Below are 26,464 nucleotides of genomic sequence, written 5' to 3'. Positions count from 1 at the left end.
ATAATTTCTACTCTTCACACATTCCCTTGGCTCCCAGAGGTGTGTATTATAGCTTTAGCAAGCAATTTTATACAGTGGATTTTGTTTCAAGGTGTATACCAGATCAAAGAGGACAGTGCCAGAGCCTGTGCCTTGGATGAGGTTTCATCACTGTGTTCCAATATTCTATCAGGCTGACTGTTTCCAAGAGATAGGGTTCAATGCTATGCATTGGTTCCAGGCAATATTTGTGTGATACCACGTTGATACAATGGGTGTTTGAAGGCAACAGACTCTGATGCTGGTATGGATACTGTGAACAGGGAGGGTAAACCCTCATCTGGAGTATATGTCAAGCCCAGTAAAGACAAATTACTGCTTCCTCCAAGTTGGAAATAGTCCAATATAAATGACAGCCTTCAGGTGGCCAAAATAATAGTGCTATTTTGAGGCCCAATATCTGTCTCTGCTATCATTTTAAACATTCAGCAATGGCAGTAACTGAATCAGCCTCACTGAGAGAAATTCCATGTTATTGGACATATGAATATCTTCCACCTCTGCCACCATGATCCCTCTGTTCATGGGATTTGGGGACGCTCAATAGAGAAGTTGTCTGACATGCAAAATATGGGTGATCCTGACACATGATACTGTAGAAGATGGTGATTTCTGGCAGGTATTATTGTGACATGAAAAATCCTCATAGTTCATGTCCCTCCCATAAGCCCATCATGCATTTCTTCCCTGAAACTTGTTTTTAGTGGTCCTGTCTTGTTTAGTTCAGGTCCTGATGAAATGACCCTGAAAGTATCCACAGTCCAGAAATTCATGTATGTAAAAACCCCAGACTACCTCTAATCCACAGGAAGTGGATAGAAAGGTATACTCCTCACTGTGAAGATTTTCCTTCACTATTATATCTTCGAGGCATCCTTAAATGTGGCTCTTATGTGTCTCCACTATTCATCTGACTACTGCCAATATATTGTGGAAACCCATCTGTGAATCAGTCCCAAGTCCCTTCTTTTTTATCAGTCGGCCGTAGGAAGGTTTTCATAAAGCCGCAGATTTGGATTAAGGATGAGCAACAATGCAGCAGAGGTAGTTGTCATGGGACTCTGTTCATGTAATTTACTTGTGCTTTCTAGACCTGATTAAGTCTGGTTTAACTAAAGGATGGCTGCAGGACACACATGACTTATTAACATGGTTGATGAGATCAAACATAGCTCATGGTGAGCATTAAAATATCAATTAATTTGTGGTCCTGGTTAGGAAATCTTTCACTTCTAGGATGTGGTAGCATCCCAGGTGCTATAAACAAATAAGGAGTAGTTCTATGACAAAGAATGCATATTCTTTCCCCCAAACCTTAGAAATTACTGCTACTCTCATATTAGGGCTTGATATATATCATCCAGCATCCTTACTTTTCTTGGTATATCACTGAATATGCTACAGTGTACAACACAAGAAAAAGAAAAAGTTTACCATAGCCTGGAAATGTGGCTTTTTTCCCTCTGGAACTTACTTTAATTTAGCAAACTTTCAGGTAACCCAGTGAATAGGTTGGAACAGTTTTCCAAGTGTAGTCAGTGTTTTTCAAAATCTAGAGTTGTCAACCAAGACCTGGGTCTTTTACTTAATGGTTGGAGGTACAAGGATAAAGATCTTATCCATGTAAAAGGATAGTGAATATGTAATGAGAATATATATGTATCTTACATGGCATCTAGGGAACTTGACACTTCCAGCTCAACAGATCAATTTAACTTGATGCAATCAATATAGCAAATTACTGGTATCTTCTATGGATTATTGAGGTTATAAATGCCCTATATACAGTATTATATAGAAAGCAAGAGAGTTGACATAATACTTATATAAAACCATGAAGGTGGAATTATCGTCCTTGGTCCTTACCATATAAACACACACACATAGACACACACACACTTAATGGAGATTGAAAATTTACTTATTTATTATTTTCCAAACCAATAGATGCACACCTAAATCTCCAATGATAATGTCTATGATAAGCTTTTCTAGTCAGGGTATCACATGTAGACATAGCAGTTTCAATTCAAAATCAGGCTACCACCTGTTAAATATACAGGAGTCCATGTTTATGTGCCATGATCCATCACTGTTGTGCTAAAGCCATGTAAGAAAATTAAATGGGGATATCCAGGAATCACAACTACTACATTTTTCATATCTTTGACAGTAATACACATCTCTTCAATAATTCCAGAAATGCAGTATTGCTGTTGATTTCAAGCTTGTTGGAATGGGAGACAAGTTCAGTTTAGTTTCGTTTGGCTTTCCTACACAAATTTGAAAAGCAAGACAAGGGATGTTCTATCACTAACTGTGTTTTCCCCACTTATATATCAGGAACGGGATAAATATCCACAAATTTCATTATGAACCAGTGAGCACACTGTGAGTTGGGCTTGGGTCAGAACTCAGTTTATCACCTGACCTCCATATCTCTCATGCTAACAACTTGAGAGGGTATCATTTCTGTTTAATAGATGTTATTGATACCTCAGACCACTTATCTAGATGTTTTCGTAGTGTCTGAATGTTACTCCAAGTCAGTGTCAGATTCAATAATTCAGTTGCTGATTCAAGACTCTTATAAGATACACATATGCATGTGCATGTGTGCACACACACACACATCCATTCATTCATCTATCTGTCATCTACCTATCTATATCTATAAATATTTTTTGACATAGCATTAAGTGAAAGAAGTGTGAGAACATTTCCCAGTTTGTGGATTTTCAATTTTCCCTGGTGAAGACTGAGTTGCTATATTTATAGAAGCTTGAGAAACTGGAGTTACTAGGTCTTCTTAATGATTCATACATTTTATCATAGTAAATATCTTTTAATCCCTGATAGTATTTTTGACTTCTTTTTCTGATATTATTATAACTAAATCCATTTCTTTTTGATCAGTATTCTCCCCTTAGATTCTTTCTGTCACTTATACTTCAGACTTTCTATGTCCTGTTAAATTGGGTATGTCATAAATAAATAATAATAATTGTCTATTTAGCTAAATTAAATCTTACATTTAATGTTTTTATTGTGATTTTAATTTTAACATTTTTCTTTCTTAAGAACTGCATTGGATATTTTGCAAATAGATATAGACTTTTTCTTGATTTTGTCTTTTATAAAATAACTTTATATAATTTCTTTACATTTAGAACTGATTTTTCAAAAATCACTGGATTTATTGAAAGGCATGGTATGTATATCAGTTCCTCTTTTTTTTAGCTGACTTTTATTTATGTTTGACTTCATTTCATCTACAGTTCATATTTGATATTGAGGTTATTTTTTTTTTCAATTCAGTTTGCTGAAATTCTGAGGGCTTAAGTAGAGAATAATTTCCTCTAAAATAGGTCTAAATGTGCTTCTTCTGGGTTCCAAGGAAGACTATTAACCTGGGAAACTATCTTGAGCTTAACTTCAATTTATCAGTATATGATTTTTATGATTAGAGATCTACTTCTAATTTGAACTTCAGACCCAAGTGAGATCTGTAATTGCAAACATGCAGGGTATATTATTATTAACCCCCATCCACAGCATAAAAATATGATTTCTGGGGCTTCCCTGGTGGCACAGTGGTTGAGAGTCCACCTGCCGATGCAGGGGACACGGGTTCGTGCCCTGGTCGGGGAAGATCCCACATGCCGCGGAGTGGCTGGGCCCGTGAGCCATGGCCACTGAGCCTGTGCGTCCAGAGCCTGTGCTCCGCAACGGGAGAGGCCACAACACTGAGAGGCCCGCGTACAGAAAAAATATATATATGATATCTTACAGCCTTCCATTAGTGATAGGCACATTTTTGTACCCTCCTGTTTTAGCCCCCAGTGAGACTCTGCACTTAATATACAGGTGTAAGATTCATCCCCAACTTAGCAAAAGTCCATGATTTAGTCAGTTTTTCCTAAACTGTTATTGAATTTGCCTCTAAGACAGTCTCAGATTTCTTTGACTAAAATCACTTCTCTGATTACAAGTCATCTTTTGTTGCTTTTATTGTTTTGTGTTTTATTTCTTTGGTGGGAGAACTTAATTGCCTGCCTTATCTTCTTACAATCTCAGCAATTCATTAACTTTTATGTTATTTTATCCTCTCTCTAGTAATACTGTGGACTGGTATTCTTTTTTTTTTTTTCTTTTGCGGTACATGGGCCTCTCACTGTTGTGGCCTCTCCCGTTATGGAGCACAGGCTCCGGACGCGCAGGCTCAGCGGCCATGGCCACGGGCCTAGCCGCTCCACAGCATGTGGGATCTTCCTGGACTGGGGCATGAACCCATGTCCCCTGCATTGGCAGGCGGGCTCTCACCAACTGCACCACCAGGGAAGCCCTGGACTGGTATTCTTTTTAAAACCTACTCTAATATACTTATTTATATATTTTATAAAAGGTATGTTTATATTCTTAATATCAATTTTTTTTTCTTTTTAGCACCTTGGTGAAATCCACCATGTACAGACAGACATAAGAAAGACCAGGAGTTTATTCATCATCAGAAACTCATCCTATTAGAAACACCATGTATTGGATAATGGGATAATATCTAATTGACCCAATCAGATTCTGTAGTAGATAGAATTCCCTTGGAAACAGACTCTAAGAATATGAGATTTGTATGTAGTAGAGCTATTAATGTGTGTTCTTGGGAACAATATCTGTTAATAATATAGTAAAACAATGCAGGAAGAAATACAACATAGTTCTCCAAAGAAAATACATCTAAAGTTAGTTGAATTTCCCGAATGTCTTGTAATCATGAAAAACTATATATGGAGTCCCTATGATTACTGTACTTACCTATGGGGTAGTACTGCTCTTATATTTCCATCAGTTCTATCAATCTTCATGTCCTAAGCCTTAATACATTTTTTTATCAAGAAATCCAGTAATTTCCTAGTGTCCTTACAGTAGATACGGTTGTTTGCTTAAGCCATAGCATTGCTTCCTTTTACATACAACTCTGATTTTGATTAGATATCAACCTTCCCACAGGCAGCTTGGATATCCATAGGCTGTGGATGACACATTGGAAACCAATAACATGTCATTCAAACATTCTGGTTAAGCTGTCATTCTACTTGTCAGTGATCTTTTTTTTTTTCAGGAATAGAAATGTAGTGAAATTCAGATCACAGAGAATCATAAAGAAATTTGTTTTTGGAAAAATCATTTCTCTGTAATTAGCAATGATTTCCAGAAACATTTCTTCTTCTATCACTGATGTGAAGGAAAATGCAGGTAATCATGATCATTCTTGGCAGTAATTCTACAAGTATGTACAGAACCAATTTTAGGGTGGCATCAATACTGTGGCCAGGAGAGCTGAGAGATAGTAAAACTTGAGCCTTTATAATACTAATGAGCTCCTAAATTGATAAATTCTGAAGATTGTCTTTCTCCTAGACTTCTTCTGTATCAGCCTAATCATAGCAATCATATTTAAGCTGTTTGAATCAGAGTTCCTTGAGTCAGCATCCTAAATGAATAAAATATTTGTGTAGAAATGGAAATCTGAAAATAACATTCTAAAATATGGAATTGAGTAAAATTGATACAAGGCAATAAGGATAATATTTTTCTGTCACAGGAATCTGAAAATACTAGTTATTCTACAGAAAAGTTCTGTTTAACTATTGCCTGTTGTATATTGAGATGTATCAACTTTTGATGATGGCTGAGTCATCATGAATCCTAGTAGGAAATATTTATGAGATTGAACTAGGTTGAATCTTTTCTTTGGCATTACATAACACCTTAAATATGAGAAAACTTTTGTCTGCAAGTGACTCATAGGAAATCTGAGCGAGAAAAATATGTCTCTGCTAAGATAGGTCATCTTCACTTATGCATTATAATCAAAACAATTGGAAGTTTAGTAATCAGGGGCCTGGATGATTTAGAAAAGCTAAGGCTTGTAAGAACGATACTCTAAATGTTTGGGAATTTGAGAGAAAATAAGATTAGAACAAAACACTTGTCCCCCCCAAACCTCTTCCAAGCACTTCCTGTAAAGCATTGTGTGACTGATGAAGGGCACAGTCTGATAATTGTGAAGATACAGCTGTCTAAAGCAGCGATATTCGTGCCAGAGGCAGTTGGTTAAATCACCTGGTAACTGAGACCAAGAGGAAAGGAAAGTGTTACATTAAGGTCTCATGGCACAGACAGAGCACAGAGCTTGTTATCATAAACCAGAAACTTCCAGATTCATAGGCCCAAATAATTGCTGATTGTGTATTAGTATTCATGCAGTTAATTGAAAACAAGTAGACTGTATAACTAGTTTTAAAAGAAATGTATACCAAAGTGACCCCAAGCCTGGTTAGAGTATATGATTGCTAAACCTTCTAAAGTAAACACTAGTCCCAAGAATTTTCACCTACAGAAAGTACGTTGCTAAAGTGGTGCAGACCCAGAAAAGAAATTTTACACTGTCCACTCTAAGGTCACAGAGACAACAGACATGGCTATACTCTGAGAGAGGAGAATAAAAGCTCTCTGATTCACAAGCTATGAAAATCACTTCACTGACAGAACAGGAAGTTTTTGTATCCCTGTCCAACAAGTAAAGTATATTATAGACAACTGCATATTTTCCCATTGTCCACCTTTACAAAAGGGAGTTCTTTATTGTAATTATCATGCTTTTTTACCACTTTGTGTACAGTTAAGGAAGATAAATCACCTTATCACTGGACCATTGGGAGCCATGTCAGAGGACTGAATACTACCCAGAGATCTTGTACTTCAGAATAAATGCAGTAATTGACTTTGGATTTTCTCCCTTTGGGAAGGACTTAAGACATATTTCAAGTGGGCACGAATTTTTTTTAAATGTATTGTAGAATGTGTGGAATGAAAATATGTATGTGGAATAAGTTCTTGGATAGCCAAAGAGCGTGTAATATTGGATTTTAATTGTTGCTTATCCATTTATATTCCATATTCCCCCTTCATTTCCCTACTAGAAACTGAATTCATTTTCCCCAAATACCCAGTTCATCCTATGAAGCTTATATAACTTAGTAGAGACTGAGTGGGCTCTGTTTAGTCTGAACCAATCACAATATTTATCTTTACACCTCTCAGTGATTGGTTGGAAAATAGACATGGAATTTACTGAGAATTAAAAGAATTGGGAAGTCAGCTAAGGGCTTCTGGGAAAGTTCTTCTTTGCTCTTCAGTCAAGAACCTAAGAACAGGAATAAGCCTCTAAAACTGATTGCTACTGGCAGTCACCTTGTAACCCTGAGGGCAACCAGTCTTAGCATAAAACCAACCTGAAGACAAAAAAGATAAAAGACAGATAAAACCGATGACTCTGATGACTTCATTAAGTCATGTATTCAGTGAGCTTAGAAATCTGCTCCAGCTTCCAGTTTTATGAGACAATAGATGATCTCATTGTTTTAGCAAGTTTATATAGAATTCCTATTAATTAATCCAAAAGCATTCTAAATAATATAATCATATTCCCCATCTATTCCCTCTGGAAAACCTAGAGGGTGCTTGTGAAGAGATTCTATATAGGACAGTTTTCCAGGGGTATCCACAGCAATTCCATACGTCAAGCATCTCTGTGGCCTAGTTTTACAGAAAACTAAGTGCTTTTTACTCCATTCTGTCCTCTTTTATGATAACCCCCTGTAAAACTGGATGGTCTATATATGTCTGTACTTCATTTCTGGACTATTCAGGTACTGAGCCATGTGACTTCAGGTTTTCTTGAAGAGCAAAAAATTACACTGGGTATTTATTTCAGTGTCTGGACAGCTCATGATAAGAATATTCTATTTCATTTTAGTTTTGTCAATAGGGAAGGTTGTGTGCCCAGAGGAGAATGATAATCAAAACAGTAAAATGTTTTCTCATGCTTGAGAATACTAATGCTGTTAAATATTTCTTCTGAAACACTATGTGTAATGAATGACTGGAATTCAATCCTAGGTATAAACTTTAATTTACTCCATCTTTCCCCAGTTTTTATACTTACATTTTTTATTGTCCTTTGCTTTTGTAAGTAATGCCTCTATAAATATGTTTATACAAAATCAGTATTATTCAATAGAATTATTTTTGAATTCCTATCTTAGCAAGATGCTTATGTATTTCAAATTTAGTACTAGGTATTCATTAGTAAATTTGATTCTTGTTATCATGGAGCTTACAAAGTACTGAGGAGAGAGATGCAAAATAAAATCTCACAATAACATATTTTTCTGTGATGAATACTATCCAAAAAATGTATAGTATTTTATGAGACTAAGAGTGAAAGAACAAACGTGTTTTCCATTAAGAAAAAATCTGAGAGAGACCTTCAAGATTGCAGAGGAGTAACACCTTCCTCCCCACAAATACATCAAAAGTACTTCTACATGTGGAACAACTCCTACAGAACACCTACTGAACACAGGCAGAAGACCTCAGACTTCCCAAAAGGCAAGAAAATCCTCATGTACCTGGAGAGGGCAAAGAAAAAAGAAAAACCAGAGACAAAAGAATAGGAATGGGACCTGCACCTCTGGGAGGGAGCTGTGAAGGAGGAAAAGTTTCCACACACTAGGAAGCCACTTCACTGGCAGAGATGGGGGCGGGGTGTGTGTGTGGGGAGGCTTCAGAGTCACGGAGGAGAGTGCAGCAACGGGTGCAGAGGGCAAAGCGGAGAGATTCCTGCAAAGAGGCTCGGTGCTGACCAGCACTCACTAGCCTGAGACGCTTTGCTCACTCGCCGGGGGGCTGGGGACTGGGAGCTGAGGATCGGGCTTCCGAGGTCAGATCCCAGGGAGAGGACTGGGGTTGGCGGCGTGAAGACAGCGTGAAGGGGTTAGTGCACCACAGCTAGCCAGGAGGGAGCCCAGGAAAAAGTCCGGACCTGCCTAAGAGGCCAGAAACCGTTGTTTCGGGATGCACGAGGAGAGGCGCTTCCTGCTCTGTGTGCCCACAGATGGTAGAGCACAGCCTAAGCAAGCTCCACAGATGGGCATGAGCCGCAGCTATCATCTCAGACCCCAGAGTCAGGCACGGACCACTAATGCTGCCACCACTGCCACCAAAAATCCTGTGTGCAAGCACAGGACACTACCACACTCCCCCAGGAGCCTGTGTAGCCTGCCACTGCCAGTGTCCCATGATCCAGGGACAACTTCTCCAGGAGAACACAAGGCATGGCTCAGGCTGTTGCAATGTCACGTCAGCTTCTCCCCCTGCAGGATCACCCCACATTCCAATTATGACTATCATACCTTTCCTCCTCTCTGACCTGTGTGATCAAGAGAGCCCTAATAAACCGCTGCTTTAATCCTTTCCTGTCTGGGCGGGGAACAGATGCCTGAGGGTGGCCTACACACAGAGGCAGGGCCAAAACCAAAGCTGAACCCCAGGAGCTGTGCGAGCAGAGGTTAGAAAGGGAAATTTCTCCGTGCATCCTCAGGAGCAGTGGATTAAATCCCTGCAGTCGACCTGATAAACCCTGCATCTGTGAAATACCTGAATAGACAATGAATGTTCCCAAAATTGAGGTGGTGGACTTTGGGAGCAACTGTAGATTTGGGGTTTGCTTTCTGAATCTGATTTGTTTTTGGTTTTATGCTTAACTTAGTTTAATTTTTAGTGCTTGTTATCATTGGTGGATTTGTTTATGAGTTTGGTTGCTCTCTTTTTTTTTCTTTTAATGAGTGTGTGTGTGTGTGTGTGTGTGTGTGTGTGTGTGTTTCTTTGTGTGATTTTGTCTGTTTAGGTTTACTTTTACCTTTTAACCTAGAGTTCTGTCCATTTATCTGTTATTTTTGTTAATTTTTTTTGCTTGTTTGTCTTTTCTTTTAATGAATGTGTGTGTCTATGTTTCTTTGTTTGATTTTATCTGTTTAGTTTTGCTTTGACCATTTGTTTTGGGGTTCTATCTGTTTGTTTGTTTGTTTTCTTCCTTTTCTTTCAAGGCATACGGATGGCAGGGTCTTGGTGATACAGCCAGGTGTTGCACCTGGGCTTCTGAGGAGGGACAGCCAAGTCCAGGACATTGGACAACCAGAGACCTCCCAGCCCCATGTAGTATTAATTGGCAAGAGCTCCCCCAGAGATCTCCATCTCAACACTAAGACCTAACTCCACCCAATGGCCAGCAAGCTCCAGTGCTGTATGCCCCATGCCAAACAACTAGCAAGACAGGAACACAACCCCACTCATTAACAGAGAGGCTGCCTAAAGTCATACTAAGTTCACTGACACCACAAAACACACCACCGGATGGAACCCTGCCCACCAGAAGGACAAGATCCAGCCCCATCCACCAGAACACAGGCTCCAGTCCCCTCCAACAGGAAGCCTACACAGCCACTGAACCACACTCAACCACTGGAGATAAACACAAAAATAGCAGGAATGATGAACCTGCAGCCTGTGCAAAGGAGATCCCAAACAGAGTAACTGAAACAAAACGAGAAGACAGAGAAATGTGTAGCAGATAAAGGAGCAAGGTAAAAACCCACCAGACCAAACAAATGAAAGGGAAATAGGCAGTCTACCTAAAAAAGTATTCAGAGTAATGATAGTAAAGATCCAAAATCTCTGAAATAGAATGGAGAAAATACAAGAAACGTTTAACAAGGACCTAGAAGAACTAAAGAGCAAACAAATGATGATGAACAACAAAAGAAATGAAATTTAAAATTCTCTACAAGGAATCAATAGCAGAATAACTGAGGCAGAAGAATGGATAAGTGACCTGGAACATAGAATGGTGAAAATAACTGCCACAGAGCAGAATAAAGAGAAAAGAATGAAAAGAATTGAGGACAGTCTCAGAGACCTCTGGGACAACATTAAACACACCAACATTCAAATTACAGTGGTCCCAGAAGAAGGAGAGAAAAAGAAAGCGTCTGAGAAAATATATGACGAGATTACAGTTGAAAACTTCCCTGATGTGTGAAAGGAAATAATCAAGTCCAGGAAGCACAAAGAGTCCCATACAGGATAAATTCAAGGAGAAACATGTCAAGACACATATTAATCAAACTATCAAAAATTAAATACAAAGAAAAAATATAATAATCAGCAAGGGAAAAGCAAGAAATAACATACAAGGGAATGTCCATAAGGTTAACAGCTGATCTTCCAGCAGAAACACTGCAAGGCAGAAGGGAGTGACAGACATATTTAAAGTGCTGAAAGGGAAAAACCTACAACCAAGATTCCTCTACCCAGCAAGGATCTCATTCAGATTCAACAGAGAAATTAAAAGATTTACAGACAAGCAAAAGTTAAGAAAATTCAGCATTACCAAACCAGCTTTACAACAAATGCTAAAGGAACTTCTCTAGGCAGGAAACACAAGAAAAAGAAAAGACCTACAATAACAAATCCAAAACAATTAATTAATATCAATAATTACCTTAAATGTAAATGGATTAAATGCTCCAACCAAAAGACACAGACTGTCTGAATGGATACAAAAACAAGACCAATATATGTGCTGTCTATAAGAGACCCACTTCAGACCTAGGGACATATACAGACTGAAAGTGAGAGGATGGAAAAAGATACACCATGCAAACAGAAATCAAAAAAAAAAGCTGGAGTAGCAATTCTCAAATCAGATAAAATAGACTTTAAAATAAAGACTATCAAGGGATCAATCCAAGAAGATGATATAACAACTGTAAATATTTATGCACCCAAAATAGGAGCAACTCAATACATAAGGCAAATGCTAACAGCCATAAAATGGGAAATCAACAGTAACACAGGAATAGTAGGGAACTTTAACACCCCACTTTCACCAATGGACAGATCATCCAAAATGAAAATAAATAAGGAAACACAAGCTTTAAATAACAAATTAGACCAGACACACTTAATTGATATTTATAAGACATTCCAACCAAAAACAAAAGAATACACTTTCCTCTGAAGTGCACATGGAATATTCTCCAGGATAGATCATATCTTGGGTCACAAATCAAGCCTTGGTAAATTTAAGAAAATTGAAATTGTATCAAGTATCTTTCCTTTTCACAACACTATGAGACTAGATATCAATTACAGGAAAAAAATTTGTAAAAATACAAATGCATGGAAGTTAAATTATATGCTACTAAATAACCAAGAAATCACTGAAGAAATCAAAGAGGAAATAAAAAAATACCTAGAGACAAATGACAATGAAAACATGACGGCCAAAAACCTATGGGATGCAACAAAATCAATTCTAAGAGGGAAGTTTATAACAATACAATCCTACCTTAAGAAACAAGAAAAATCCAAACAACCTAACCTTACACCTAAAGCAATTAGAGAAAGAGGAAAAAAACAACACCCAAAATAGCAGAAGGAAATAAATCATAAAGATCAGATAAGAAAGAAATGAAAAAGAAATGAAGGAAACAATAGCAAAGATCAATAAAACTAGAAGCTGGTTCTTTGAGAAGATAAACAAAATTGATAAACTATTAGCCAGACTCATTAGGAAAAAAAGGGAGAAGACTCAAATCTACAGAATTAGAAAGGAAAAAGGAAAAATAACAACTGACACTGCAGAAACACAAAGGATCATGAGAGACTACTACAAGCAACTCTATGCCAATAAAATGGACAACCTGGAAGAAATGGACAAAATTCTTAGAAAAGTACAACCTTCCAAGACTGAACCAGGAAGATATAGAAAATATAAACAGATGAATCACAAGCTCTGAAATTGAAACTGTGATTTAAAATCCTCCAACAAACAAAAGCCCAGGACCAGATGGCTTCACAGGTGAATTCTATCAAACATTTAGAGAAGAGCTAACACATATCCCTCTCAAACGTTTCCAAAATATAGCAGAGGGAGGAACACTCCCAAACTCGTTCTACGAGGCCACCATCAGCCTGCTACCAAAACGAGAAAAGATGTCACAAAAAAACAAAACTACATGCCAATATCACTGATGAACATAGATGCAAAAATACTCAACAAACTTCTAGCAAACAGAACCCAACAGCACATTAAAAGGGTCATGCAGCATGATCAAATGGGGTTTATCCCAGGAATGCAAGGATTCTTCAATATATGCAAATCACTCAAAGTGATGCATCATATTAACAAATTGAAGCATAAAAGCCATATGATAATCTCAATAGATACAGAAAAAGCTTTTGACAAAATTCAACACCCATTTATGATAAAAACTTTCCAGACAGTGGCCATAGAGGAAACCTACCTCAACATAATAAAGACCGTATATGACAAACCCACAGCCAACATCATCCTCAATGGTGAAAAACTGAAACCATTTCCTCTAAGATCAGGAACAAGACAAGGTTGCCCACTCTCACCACTGTTATTCAACACAGTTTTGGAAGTTTTAGCCACAGCCATCAGAAAAGAAAAAGAAATAAAAGGAATCCAAATTGGAAAAGAAGAAGTAAAGCTGTCACTGTTTGCAGATGACATGATAGTATACATAGAGAACCTTAAAGATGCTACCAGAAAACTACTAGAGCTAATCAATAAATTTGGTAAAGTAGCAGATACAAAATTAATGCAAAGAAATCTCTTGCATTCCTATACACTAATGATGAAAAATCTGAAAGAGAAATTAAGGAAACACCCCCATTTACCATTGCAACAAAAAGAATAAAATACCTAGGAATAAGCCTACCTAAGGAGACAAAAGACCTGTTTGCAGAAAACTGTAAGACACTAATGAAAGAAATTAAAGATGATACAAACACATGGAGAGATATACCATGTTCTTGGATTGGAAGAATCAACATTGTGAAAATGACTATACTACCCAAAATAATCTACAGATTCAATGCAATCCCTATGAAACTACCAATGGCATTTTTTACAGAAGTAGAAACAAAAATTTTACAATTTATATGGAAACACAAAAACCCTGAATAGCCAAAGCAATCTTGAGAAAGAAAAACAGAGCTGGAGGAATCAGGCTCCCTGACTTCAGACTATACTACAAAGCTACAGTAATCAAGACATTATGATACTGGAACAAAAACAGAAATATAGATCAATGGAACAGGATAGAAAGCCCAGAGATAAACCCATTCACATATGGTCACCTTATTTTTGATAAAGGAGGCAAGAATAGACAATGGAGAAAAGACAGCCTCTTCAATAAGTGGTGCTGGGAAAACTGGACAGCTACATGTAAAAGAATGAAATTAGAACACGTCTTAACACCATACACAAAAATAAACTCAAAATGGATTAAATACCTAAATGTAATTCCAGACACTGTAAAACTCTTAGAGGAAAGCATAGGCAGAACACTATGACATAAATCACAGCAAGATCCTTTTAGATCCACCTCCTAGAGAAATAGCAATAAAAACAAATGGGACCCAAATGAAACTTAAGAGCTTTTGCACAGCAAAGGATACCATAAACAAGATGGAAAGACAATGCTCAGAATGGGAGAAAATATTTGCAAATGAAGCAACCGACAAAGGATTAATCTCCAAAATGTACAATCAGCCCATGCAGCTCTATGTCAGAAAAATAAACAACCCAATCCAAAAATGGGTAGAAGACCTAAATAGACATTTCTCCAAAGAAGATATACAGATTGCCAACAAACACATGAAAGGATGCTCAACATCACTACTCATCAGAGAAATGTAAATCAAAACCACAATGAGATATCACCTCACACTCGTCACGATGGCCATCATCAAAAAATCTACAAACAAATCCTGGAGAGGCTGTAGAGAAAAGGGAACCCTTTTGCACTGTTGGTGGGAATGTAAACTGATACAGCCACTATGGAGAACAGTATGGAGGTTCTTTAAAAAACTAAAAATGAAACTATCATATGACCCAGCAATCCCACTACTAGGCATATACCCTGAAAACCCATAATTTAGAAAAAGAGATGTACCACAGTGTTCATTGCAGCACCATTTACAATAGCCAGGACATGGCAGCAACCTAAATGTCCATCGACAGATGAATGGCTAAAGAAGTTGTGGCACATGTATATAATGGAATATTACTCAGCCATAAAAAGAAATGAAATTGAGTTATTTGTAGTGAGATGGATCAACTAGAGTGTGTCATACAGAGTGGAGTAAGTCAGAAATAGAAAAACAAGTACCATATGCTAACACATATATATGGAATCAGAAAAAAAAATGGCTCTGATGAACCTAGGATCAGGACAGGAATAAAGATGCAGACATAGAGAATGGACTTGAGGACATGGTGGGGGGACGTTAAGCTGGGATTAAGTGAAAGAGTGGCCTTGACATATATACACTACCAAATGTAAAATAGATAGCTAGTGGGAAGCAGCTGCATAGCACAGGGAGATCAGCTCGGTGCTTTGTAACCACCTAGAGGGCTGGGATAGGGAGTTTGGGAGGGAGGTGCAAGAGGGAGGGGATATGGGGATATATGTATACATATAGCTGATTCACTTTGTTATACAGCAGAAACTAACACAACATTGTAAAGCAATTATACTCCAATAAAAGTGTAAAAAACATAAAATAAAATGAAATAAAAATTAACAAAAAAACCCTTTGAGAGGGACTAATGTTTTTACTGAAGTTTGAGTGCGTTGTTGAGGAGAGTGGGCTTTTCAGGGAGAAGAAACATTTTTCAATGATGTCTAAGTGTCTGAAAGAGCTTTCTGCACTAGAGAAGCTTGAAGAAATATACTGTGCTTGAAGAGGCAAGAAAGTACACAAGATAAAGGTGAAGAATTGGAAGGAACTAGAATATGCAAATCTCAGATTATGTGAGGAATATACTGGTGTACCAATTACAGATTGCTTAATATAACTGTTTTACATACTTAAAAATATCTGGTGTAGGGAATTAGAATTTTACACAGTATTATTCTTAGTTACCAAGACATAGTGTAACTCAACATTATTTGTCTAAGAAATTTATAAATAATAGATTGGCTGCAGTGTGTAGGAGGAGAATGTACCCAAAAGGAGCCCAGGTTTCTGATGTGTATAACTGGATAGGAAAAGCAGAGGAATGGTTGTAACAAAGAAATTAAGCATTTGATTCTGAAGAAAGAAAATGAAATGTGGTATAATATTTCATATAGAGAAAAACAGAAGAGGCTTGTGTGTTGATACAGTTATGGTCTACTGGAAAATTCCAAGTGAAGAAACTAAAATACAAGAAAGTAATAATGATTAGATTTTCTATGTATTTCTTTATAATAGCTCAGCAAACATTTTTCATAAAGGGCCAGAAAATAAATATTTTAGGTTTTGAAGCCATATGGTTTCTATCTCAACTCTAGAAATCTACCATTGTAGAATTGAAGTAGGCATAGTCTATAGGTAAAAGAATGAAACAAAACTCCACAGATGGATTGAAATTTAACTACGAAGTGTTATCTGGAACTATATTTCAATAAATTTGAAAACATAATAATAATTTATGTGTAAAATACCAATCTTGATTTTAAATTAACTAGGACACTTGAATAGATCAATCACCTTAGAAAAGAGATGCAGAAAAAGATTTTGCATCTTTTTTCAACATTCATTCATAATAAAACCTGTCAACAAAGTGTAGAAGGAACTTACCTCAACACAATAAATGTATATGAGAAGCCCACAGCTAATATAATAATTAATGGTGGAAAATGGAAAGCTTTTATTCTAAGATCCAGCACATGGCAAGGATGCCCACCCTTGCCAATTCTATTTAACATAGTACTGGAATTTCTAGCCAGAGAAAGTAGATCAGAAAAAGGAATAAAAATCATCCAAATAAGAAAGAAAAAATAAAATAATCTCTGTTTTCAGATAATACAGTCATATCTGTAGAAAAATCTAAGGATTCAATAAAAAACTCTGTTAGTATAATAAACAAATTCAGTAAATTGCAGGGTACAAAATCACTGTACAGAAATCAGTCACATTTTCCATTGTCAATAATACTGTATTGTATATTTAAAAGTTGCTAAGAGAGTAGATCTTAAAAGTTCTAATCACAAGAAAAAATTTTTTTAACTTTGTATGGTGATGAGCTTTCTGCAATATATACAAATATTGAATTATTACATTGTACACCTGAAACTAATATAGTGTTATATGTCTGTCATAACTGAAAAAAAATCAGTCACATTTCTACACATAAACAATAAACTGTTCAAACAGAAAATTAAGAAAAATTTCCCATTCACAGTAACAACCAAAAGGATAAAATACTTGAGGATAAACTTAACCAAAGAGGTGAGACACAGTCAAATGGAAAGATATCCAGTGTTTGTAGATTGGAAGAATTAATACTGTTGAAATGTTTGTACTACCCAAAGAGATCTACAGATTCAATGCAATCCCTATCAAAATCCCAATGATGCTCTTTGTAGAAATATAAAAAACAATACCAAAATTCAAATGGAACTACTAAAAACCCCAAATAGCCAAAGCAGTCTTGAGCAAGAAGTGTAAAGCTGGAAGAATCACACTTCCTGATTCAAAATACATTACAAAGCTACAGTAATAAAAACAGTATGGGACTAGCATAAAAACAGACATGTAGAACAAAGGAACAGAGTAGAGAGGCCAGAAATAAATCCAGGTTTCTAAGGACAACTGATCTTCAACAAAGCTGCCAAGAACCCACAATGAGGAAATGATAGTTTTCTTTAATAAGTAATGCTAATAAAACTGAATATTAACATGCTGGAGAATGAAATTGGACACTTATACCACATACAAAAATCAACTCAAAATAGATTAAAGTATTAAATGTAAACCTGAATCTATAAAATTACAATAATAAAACATAAGGAAAAAGCTTACTGAAATGGGTCTTGGCAATGAGTTTTGGGATATGACACCAAAAGCACAGGCAACTAAAGCAAAATAGACAAACAGGACTACATCAAACTAAAAAGCTTTGGCACAGCAAAAGAATCACCAGAATGAACTGGCAACCTAAGAATGGGAGAAAATATTGCAAATCTTATATGTGATAAGGAGCTAATATCCAAAATAGGTAAGGAACACATACAAATCAATAGCAAAAACACAGACCAATTTAGAAAATGGACCAAGGGCCTGAATAGACCTTTGTCAAAAGAAGACATCAGAATGGCCAAAAGTTACATTAAATGCTGCTCAGTGTCACTAATTAAGGAAATTCAAATTTAAACCTCAATGAGTTATTACCTCATACCTGTTAGAATGACTGTCATCAAAAAAGACAAAGAATAACACGTATTGGAAGGATATGGAGAAAAAGAACATTTGTCCACTGTATGTAGGAATTTAAATTCATATAGCAATTATGGAAAACAATAGGAGTTTCCTCAAAAGATTAAAAATGGAAGTACCTTATGATCTAGCAATCCCACTTCTACATATACAGCATATCCAAAAGAAATGAAATCAGTATCTCAAGAAGATCTGCACACCTATGTTCATTGCAGTGTTATTCACAACAGCCAAATAAGGAAACAACCTAAATGCTCATCAATGGATGAATGGGTAAAGAAAATGTAGATATATATTAGATTATTCAGCCTTAAAAAGAGAATGAAATCCTGACACTTGTGACAACATTGAGGAACCTGGAGGACATTATGCTAAATAAAATAATCCAGATTCAGAAAGACGAGTACTGTGTGATCTCACTTAATATGTGGAATCTAAAATAGTCATGGAACTCATGGAAACAGAGAGTATACTGGTGAGTTCCAGGAGGCAGGGTGGGTGGAGGAAAGGGGGAGATGTTGGTCAAGGGGTACATAGTTTTAGTCATGTAAGATGAATAATTTCTAATGAACAGCAGTGTGACTATAGTTAACAATATTGTATGTATACTTGAAAGTTTCTGAGAGGGTAAATCTTAAGGGTTCATACCAGACGCACACACACAAAAGCAAATGATAACTATGCAAGGTGATAGATATGTTAATTAGCTTAAGTGTAGTGATTATTTCACAATGTTTACATATATCAAAACAAAGCTGTACACTTTAAATATAAATAATTTTTATTTGTCAATTATGCCTTAGTAAAGCTGGAAAAAATAACAGAAAAAGGAAATGAGGTAAAGATATTTGGACAGTTAATTTGTCTACAAACTTTATTTATTTTTTTTATTTGCTGTACGTGGGCCTCTCACTGTTGTGGTCTCTCCCTTTGCGGAGCACAGGCTCCGGACGCACAGGCTCAGCGGCCACGGCTCATGGGCCCAGCCGCTCCGCGGCATGTGGGATCTTCCCGGACCAGGGCACGAACCCGTGTCCCCTGCATCGTCAGGCAGATTCTCAACCACTGCCCCACCAGGGAAGCCCTGTCTACAAACTTTAAATGGTAAGTAACTTTAATGATATTGAACCCATTTCAGTCATGAAATAAAATGTAAAACTTTTTATTTATTTTGTAAAATAAAAATATAGCAACATAAAAAGATTAATGTTAAAGCCCATTTCTATATCAAATGTAATTGATATGTTTATATATACAATATAAATAATATAATAAACAGTGTACTGAAAGCATAATATGTTATGATAAACTGGAATATATTGCAAGACTGAAAATTTAGCTCAGTGACAGTAATACTATCAATACATCTCATAAAATAAAACATTAATATTTTCTCTAATATCCAGGCAAATTTCTTGATACCATTTGAAATTTGTTTTTATCCAATTTTATCCAATTTTATCCAATTTTAATAGCAAGCAACACTTTAGATAACTTTAGATAACACTTTAGATAACAGGTCTCTAAATCTTCAGCATGGAGAAACCAGGATTAAGACAGAGAGATTAAGGATTAAGACAGAGAGAAACCAGGATTAAGACAGAGGGGGATAGCATCCACATTATTGTGCAATATTATTATAAATTTTCAGTTACAACCAATAAGATAACATGAAATAATCTTTATAAATTTTAAAAATGAAGAGATAAAATATATCTTTTTGATGATGTATTTTTGTACCTACCAAAACTAAGAGACAAGTCAATTCTTAAAAATCTATTAAGGGATCTAAGAAAATTGAAGGGATGTAAAATGTAATTTATAACTAGGTCTTTCCTATTAGAAGTAGTAATAGGATTTTTTAATAATCCATTCAACACAGTAGAAAAGCTATGATACTTTGGAATAAACTTAAGGGGAAAGTACCCAACTTTTATGAAGAAAGTAATAGTTTTATTGAAGGACATAAAACAAGACCATAACAAAGGGAAGGAATGTACCATATTGTTTGATGGGAACATAACATGTCTATGAAATCGTCTATTTTTCCAAAATTATATTAAAATTCAATGTGATTCCAATTTGAAATCAATGTTTAGAGTTATGCTGTGACCTTTATGCCAATGTGAAAGTATTTCCTTGTTTGTTTGTTTACAAACTTGGAACTATTTATTGATTGTGAGGAGAAACTTATGTACAAACAAGGCATGAGGAGAAGGGGGAAACTGTCCAGTGCTGGCAAAGGTAGTGGGGGCTGGAGAGTGGGCCTGACAATACACCAAGAATCAAGAGAAGTTTTCTGAAAACTAGCTCAACTCCTAAACATGCTTCATGGGAACTGGCTTCAGGACACAGTCCACGTGGAAGGGGACAGACAAAGTTGGTTCTAGAAGCCAAGAAGTTTAACTGCAGTGGAGTCCCTTCAGTGGAGTCTGATCCACTGTGGTAGGGACATAACCCCCTCCGAGATCTACTTTCAATCATAGATCCCTCTGTAATTTTATTACAAGGGGCCTCCAGTCTTTGAGCCCGGGATGTTGGCGGTGGGTCAGAGCACCTTAACTAGCCACCAAAATTATTCAGAGAATGGTTATGTGAGAATCCTCTAGATTTTAATGTGTAATATAGCTTAAAACAACTAACAAACCAAACTCAGAATCTACAGAGAAAATATCCAATCATAATGAGGATAAAGAAAGACAAAATCAGGAAAACCAAAGCTGAGAGAATTTCTGGCCAGTAGAATGGTATTAAAGGAAATACTAAAGGATGTTTTTCAGGCTGAAGGGAAACACCGCCCATTGGAACTCATGTATAGACGAAATGAAAACAGAAATTGTTGTTATTAACAAAACCCCAGCATTTTTCCTGCTCTTAATTTAGTTGAAGAACAACTATCTGTATTAAGCCAAAATAATTACAGTATATGGTATAACTGTCCCAGGCAATACAAAATAAATAAAGAGTGAGAAAAGAAATCAGTGAAATAAAAAGAAACTACTCAACATAAATACAATTAATAGAGACAAAAGTTGTTTTTCCTGAAAAAAGTTAATAAAATTGATAGACTCCTAACATGACTATTTAAGAAAAGGGAGAGACGGTGATCGTGATTACCAATATTAGGACGTAAAAGTATTTATTACCACAGTCGTGAAGGATTGGAAGAAGAAGGCAGCCCAGGGCTTGTGTTGAACTGGAAATCAGAGTGGAGTTTGAGAAAAATCAAGTACTGACATTTCTGGTAAGACACTGATGGTGAAGTTATCCTTAGATTTGGCAACGTGGGGTTTGGTGGGGTCCTCCAAAGACCACTTTTAATAGAGCAAGAGGAGCGATGCCAAACTGTAGTTGATAGTTGAGTAGTGTTTAGGTGATCCTTTGAAAAAAAATTATATGCAGATAGTTCCTTCAATAAGTTTGGCTGTGGAGTAGAAGAAAATACAGTCTACCTGGAAAGGAACATATAGTCAATATGAATTGTTTCCTTCTTTCTTTTTATAAATCTTTTTATTTAAAAGTAAACTAATGTTTACACAACAGCAAGGAAATTGGCCAGCAGAACAAAAGAACATTAGTTCCCCTGCTCTGTAAAAGATATTTGGAGATAAATGACATCAGTTGTTTTTATTGTCTGAAAACCTTGCTGCAAAGAACCAATAATCTTGGTTAAATGTAAAAATATAATGTTATTTTTTTTGTGTTCACCTTCCTTTCAATAATAAGAAGACTCTTAAGGATTTATAATTGTAGCTTATTGAATGTCACATTCACAGTGGAACTGACGGCCAGTTAGTCAAGGATCTGTTGAATTAAGTAAAACTGCAATTTTTACTTAATTCAACAGAGGGGAAGAGTTTTGGAAAAATGCTACACGTTTTATGTACAGAAATATCCTTGACTTTCTCTTGTTATAGGACTTGTCATTAGAAATAAGAAAACTGTAACTTGCAGCTAAGCCATGATAATATCTATTTATTCAGCCATAAGTAAATTATGTATAAAATATTAGACACACATAATTTGTATATATCACCACATATGATTTGTCTATATTTAGTAAACTCAGAAGGTATTTTTCTGTTTGTAACCCTATTATAGAAGATGTACTAGTTTTTAAACCAATGTAGTAATCCTTGGCTCTTAAAAATAAAAATAGTGAGTTGGGTATCTGGTTAGAAATGCAAGTTTTCTGAGAGTCAAAAGAAAAATACATCCAAATTATATTTACTAATACAATTATATCAGAGTAGACTGCAGGCAATCATTTTACTTGGTCTGGTGTGATATAATTTGAAATGTAATTTTTGTAAAGAAGCAGGAGATGCCACTTTTTACAGTGATATATTACCCAATGACAAGATTGTTGTCTGTAGTATAATGTACCCAATTAAGGGGGCCTGGGATTTGCTTGGGGGAAATGACTGGTTCTGTGTTTGAGGCAGGAAATGTATAAGGTGAATCTAACACATATTAAAACACCAGAAAAATTGGCTACTCGAAACTGATGGGGTCATGTCAAGAGGACCCAAGAGTCAGTCAGCTTGAATAGAATCTTTAAGCCAATGATAAGATAGTTAAAAAAAATTTTTTAATGACCTCACAGTTGATTAAAACTCTAAATGTAGAAAATGAGTTCATAGAGATAGTGATAAAAAGAAGAAAAAAGTAACATATCAAAATGATAAAATCATTAGAGTTTGCTTAAACATCAACTCATTACTCTCAAAATAGATAATGGTAAGGAAATACACATTTTATGATCTTTATGGTAGGAACTGTATTTTAGATAGTCAAATAGCTCTGAGGGTCACTGTTCTTAAAAATGCATTCTGTCTCAAAAATGGAGAAGAAATGATCAAATTTAAATAACTTTTCGCAATCTATATTGAAATAATGGATTTAGGCAACAGTCATGATGGCTGTTACCATTGTACTAAGGTGGAATGCTAACGGGAAGAATTATAAAGAAGGAGTTATGTCATGACTGGAATGCAGTAATCAATCTTAGTATCAGAAGCAGGTTACCATGAAGGTAATTAAGCTTCAGCTTCAGGTTCCCTTATTTGCATATGTCACTTCCAAGCTCTGGGAGGGGCCAGAACAGTGTATGATGTTTGAAGAAATTAGTTAGGTTTTATGAATTTTAATTTTTGTGTCTGTAATTTCTTTACTATTCTAACTAAACATTTATATTTGTCACTTTTTTTGTAATTCTGTAGCCTTTTTGTTAAAGAAGAGACTTCAAATTGTAAAAGCTTCAGGCCTCAGCTAATCTAGACTTATTCCTGATTAGAATCACTAGTCCTGAGACAAACAAACATATTATGCTTCTCCATGTTATGCAATTGAATCACCCAAAATTATCTACACGGTATTCTTTTTTTTTTTAATATTTATTTATTTATTTATTTATTTATGGCTGTGTTGAGTCTTCTTTTCTGTGCGAGGGCTTTCTCCAGTTGTGGCAAGCAGGGGCCACTCTTCATCGCGGTGTGTGCACCTCTCACTATCGTGGTCTCTCTTGTTGTGGAGCACAGGCTCCAGACGCGCAGGCTCAGTAGTTGTGGCTCACGGGCCTAGTTGCTCCACAGCATGTGGGATCTTCCCAGACCAGGGCTCGAACCTGTGCCCCCTGCGTTGGCAGGCAGATTCTCAACCACTGCGCCACCAGGGAAGCCCTACACAGTATTCTTGACAAAATTTTTGAAGTTTAATATATTCAAACCTTTATATCTAACTAAAATATTGAGAAAATATGGAGAACAGGGAAAAAGTTAAGCTACCTCATAAGGAAACAATCAATAAAATCCAAAATTTGGAGTGTACTATAGAATAATTGCCTACATTTCTTTAAAATTTTAATAGAATTGAAAAACAAAAAATTAAAATGGAGGATTTTGCGTGATTTTTTAAAATTCTGATGTGATCAAAAACTGTGAAAATACATTTTTTAGAAGGTAAAGGAAATTGATTATGAATTGAATATTATTACATAACATTAATAAATAATTAAATTTGTAACAAGTGCTAATGTGATTGTGTTTATGTAAGAAATATTTTTATTACTATTTTTGAGATTCATATTAACTTTAAAGTTGTTTGGTTTAAATAACAAATATTAGGGGATAGATTTAAAACATTTTTTTAAGCTAGATGATGAATTCATAAGATTTATTGACCTTTCTTCTTTTGTAAATATTTGAAAATTTTTATAATTTAAAAAGATTTGTTAAATTTCCCCATAAACATTCTGTTTACTTACACCATGACCAAGTGGGATTTATTCCTGGAATGCAAGGGTGGTTCAGCATATGAAAATCAATCAGTGTAATATTGATACATCACATTAGCAGAAAAAACCAAACCAAACCAGAACAAAACACATGATCATCTCAATGGATTAAGAAATAGCATTTGACAAAATTTAACACATTTCATGATAAAAACACTCTAAAAACTAGGAATAGAAGGAAATCACCTCAACATAATAAAGGCCGTATATGAAAAACTCATAGTTAACTTCATACTCAATGATAAAAGATTGAAAACTTTTTCTCTTAATATCAAGAACAAAACAAGAATGTTCTTTTTCAACACTTATATTCAACATAGTCCTGGAAGTCAACCTGGGCAGTTAGACAAGAAAAAGAAAGTTAAACGTTGCAAATCAGAAAGGAAAAATTAATCTTATCTCTGTTCACAGATGACATGACATTATATGTAGAAAACCAAAACAATTACAACCTGAAAAAGAGAAAAAATGGAACTAATAAATGAACTCAGCAAAGTTATAGGATACAAAATCAGCAACGAAAATTAGTTGCATTTCTGTATGCTAACGATGAACAATCAAAAAGGAAATTAAGAAAACCATTCAATTTACAATAGCGTCAAAAAGAATAGAATACTTAGGAATAAACTTAACCAAGTAGAAAAAATATTTACACTGAAATTAAAGAAACAAATTTTAAAAAGACACAAATAAATGGCGAGATGTCCCATATTCATTGATTGGGATATTCAATATTGTTAAAATGTCAACACTACCCAGAGTAAACTACAGATTCAATGCAATACCGATTAAAATCACAATGATTTTTTTTTTTTTGCAGAAATAGAAAAACCCATCCTAATGTTATCATGGAATTTAAAGGGACCTCAAGTAGTCAACTGGTTTTTGACAAGGATGCCAAGACTATTCAATGGGGAAAGAAACATCTTTTCAACAAGTGGTTTTGGGAGAAGATGATCTACATGCATTAAGAAAGGAAGTTATGCTGTTAACCTATATAAAAGTTAACTGAAAATGGATCAAAGACCTAAATGTAAAAGCTAAAACTATCAAACTCTTAGAAGAAAACATGGCAAAATTTCATGACATTGGATTTGATCATGTTTTATTGGATATGACACTGAAAGCTCAGGCAGCAAGAGAAAAAATAGATAAGTTGGACTTCATCAAAATTTAAAACTTTTGTGCACCCAAGGACACTATCAACAGAGTGAAGATGTAATCTACAGAATGGGAGAAAATATTTGCAGATCATATACTGCATAAGGGATTGACACCCAGAATACCAAAAGATGTCCTACACCTCAGCAATAAAAATACAGGGCAGTCCAATTAAATATAAGGGAATTGAGTGGACATTTCTCCAAAGAGGATGTATGGGTAGTGCATGAGCATATGAGAGGATATTAAATATCACTAATCTTTAGGGAAATTCAGACTGAGAGCAGGATGGCATGTCACCTCACACACTTGGGATGGCTGTTGTTGAAACAAAACACAATGGCAGGTGTTGGCAAAGATATGCAGAAATTGGAGTCCTTGTGCTTTGCTGATGGGAATATGAAATGGTGCAGTGGCTCTGGAGGACTGTCTAGTCCTCAAAAATTGTACACCGATTGCCATGTCATCCAGCAGTTCCACTTCTGGGTATATACCCAAAAGAGGTTGGAGTAGGGACTTGAACAGCCACTTGTACACCTATGTTCTGGCAGCATTTTTAACAGTAGCCAGGAGGTGGGGGTAACCTAGGTGTCTATCCAAGGAAGAAAGGATAAACAGAATGTAGTTTATGCATACTGTTGACTATTGTTCAGACTTGAAAGAGAAGGAAATCCTGGCATGTGCTACAGCAAGGATGAACCTTGAAGATGTTATGCTAGAAGAAGTAGGCCAGTCACAGAAGGATAAATGTTGCAACATCCCACTTGT

The 26,464-nt window shown here is 35.8% G+C and overlaps 1 long non-coding RNA gene across 2 annotated transcripts in view; it reads left to right on the top strand.

Annotated features, from left to right (window-relative positions):
• The first annotated feature begins 4,530 nt into the window (after positions 1-4,530).
• LOC137205083 (uncharacterized) overlaps positions 4,531-26,464 on the top strand; it is a 38,940-nt gene continuing 17,006 nt past the window's right edge. For both annotated transcript variants that reach the window (XR_010933994.1, XR_010933993.1), the window contains exon 1: positions 4,531-5,292. This is a non-coding gene — a long non-coding RNA (uncharacterized lncRNA). The remainder of the gene's footprint in view (positions 5,293-26,464) is intronic.

The sequence above is a fragment of the Pseudorca crassidens genome, chromosome 13 (assembly GCF_039906515.1).
Source record: "Pseudorca crassidens isolate mPseCra1 chromosome 13, mPseCra1.hap1, whole genome shotgun sequence".
In the NCBI taxonomy this organism is placed as follows: Eukaryota; Metazoa; Chordata; class Mammalia; order Artiodactyla; family Delphinidae; genus Pseudorca; species Pseudorca crassidens.
Note: the sequence above shows the minus strand (reverse complement) of the source record. Positions and strands in the feature narration are given on the sequence as shown.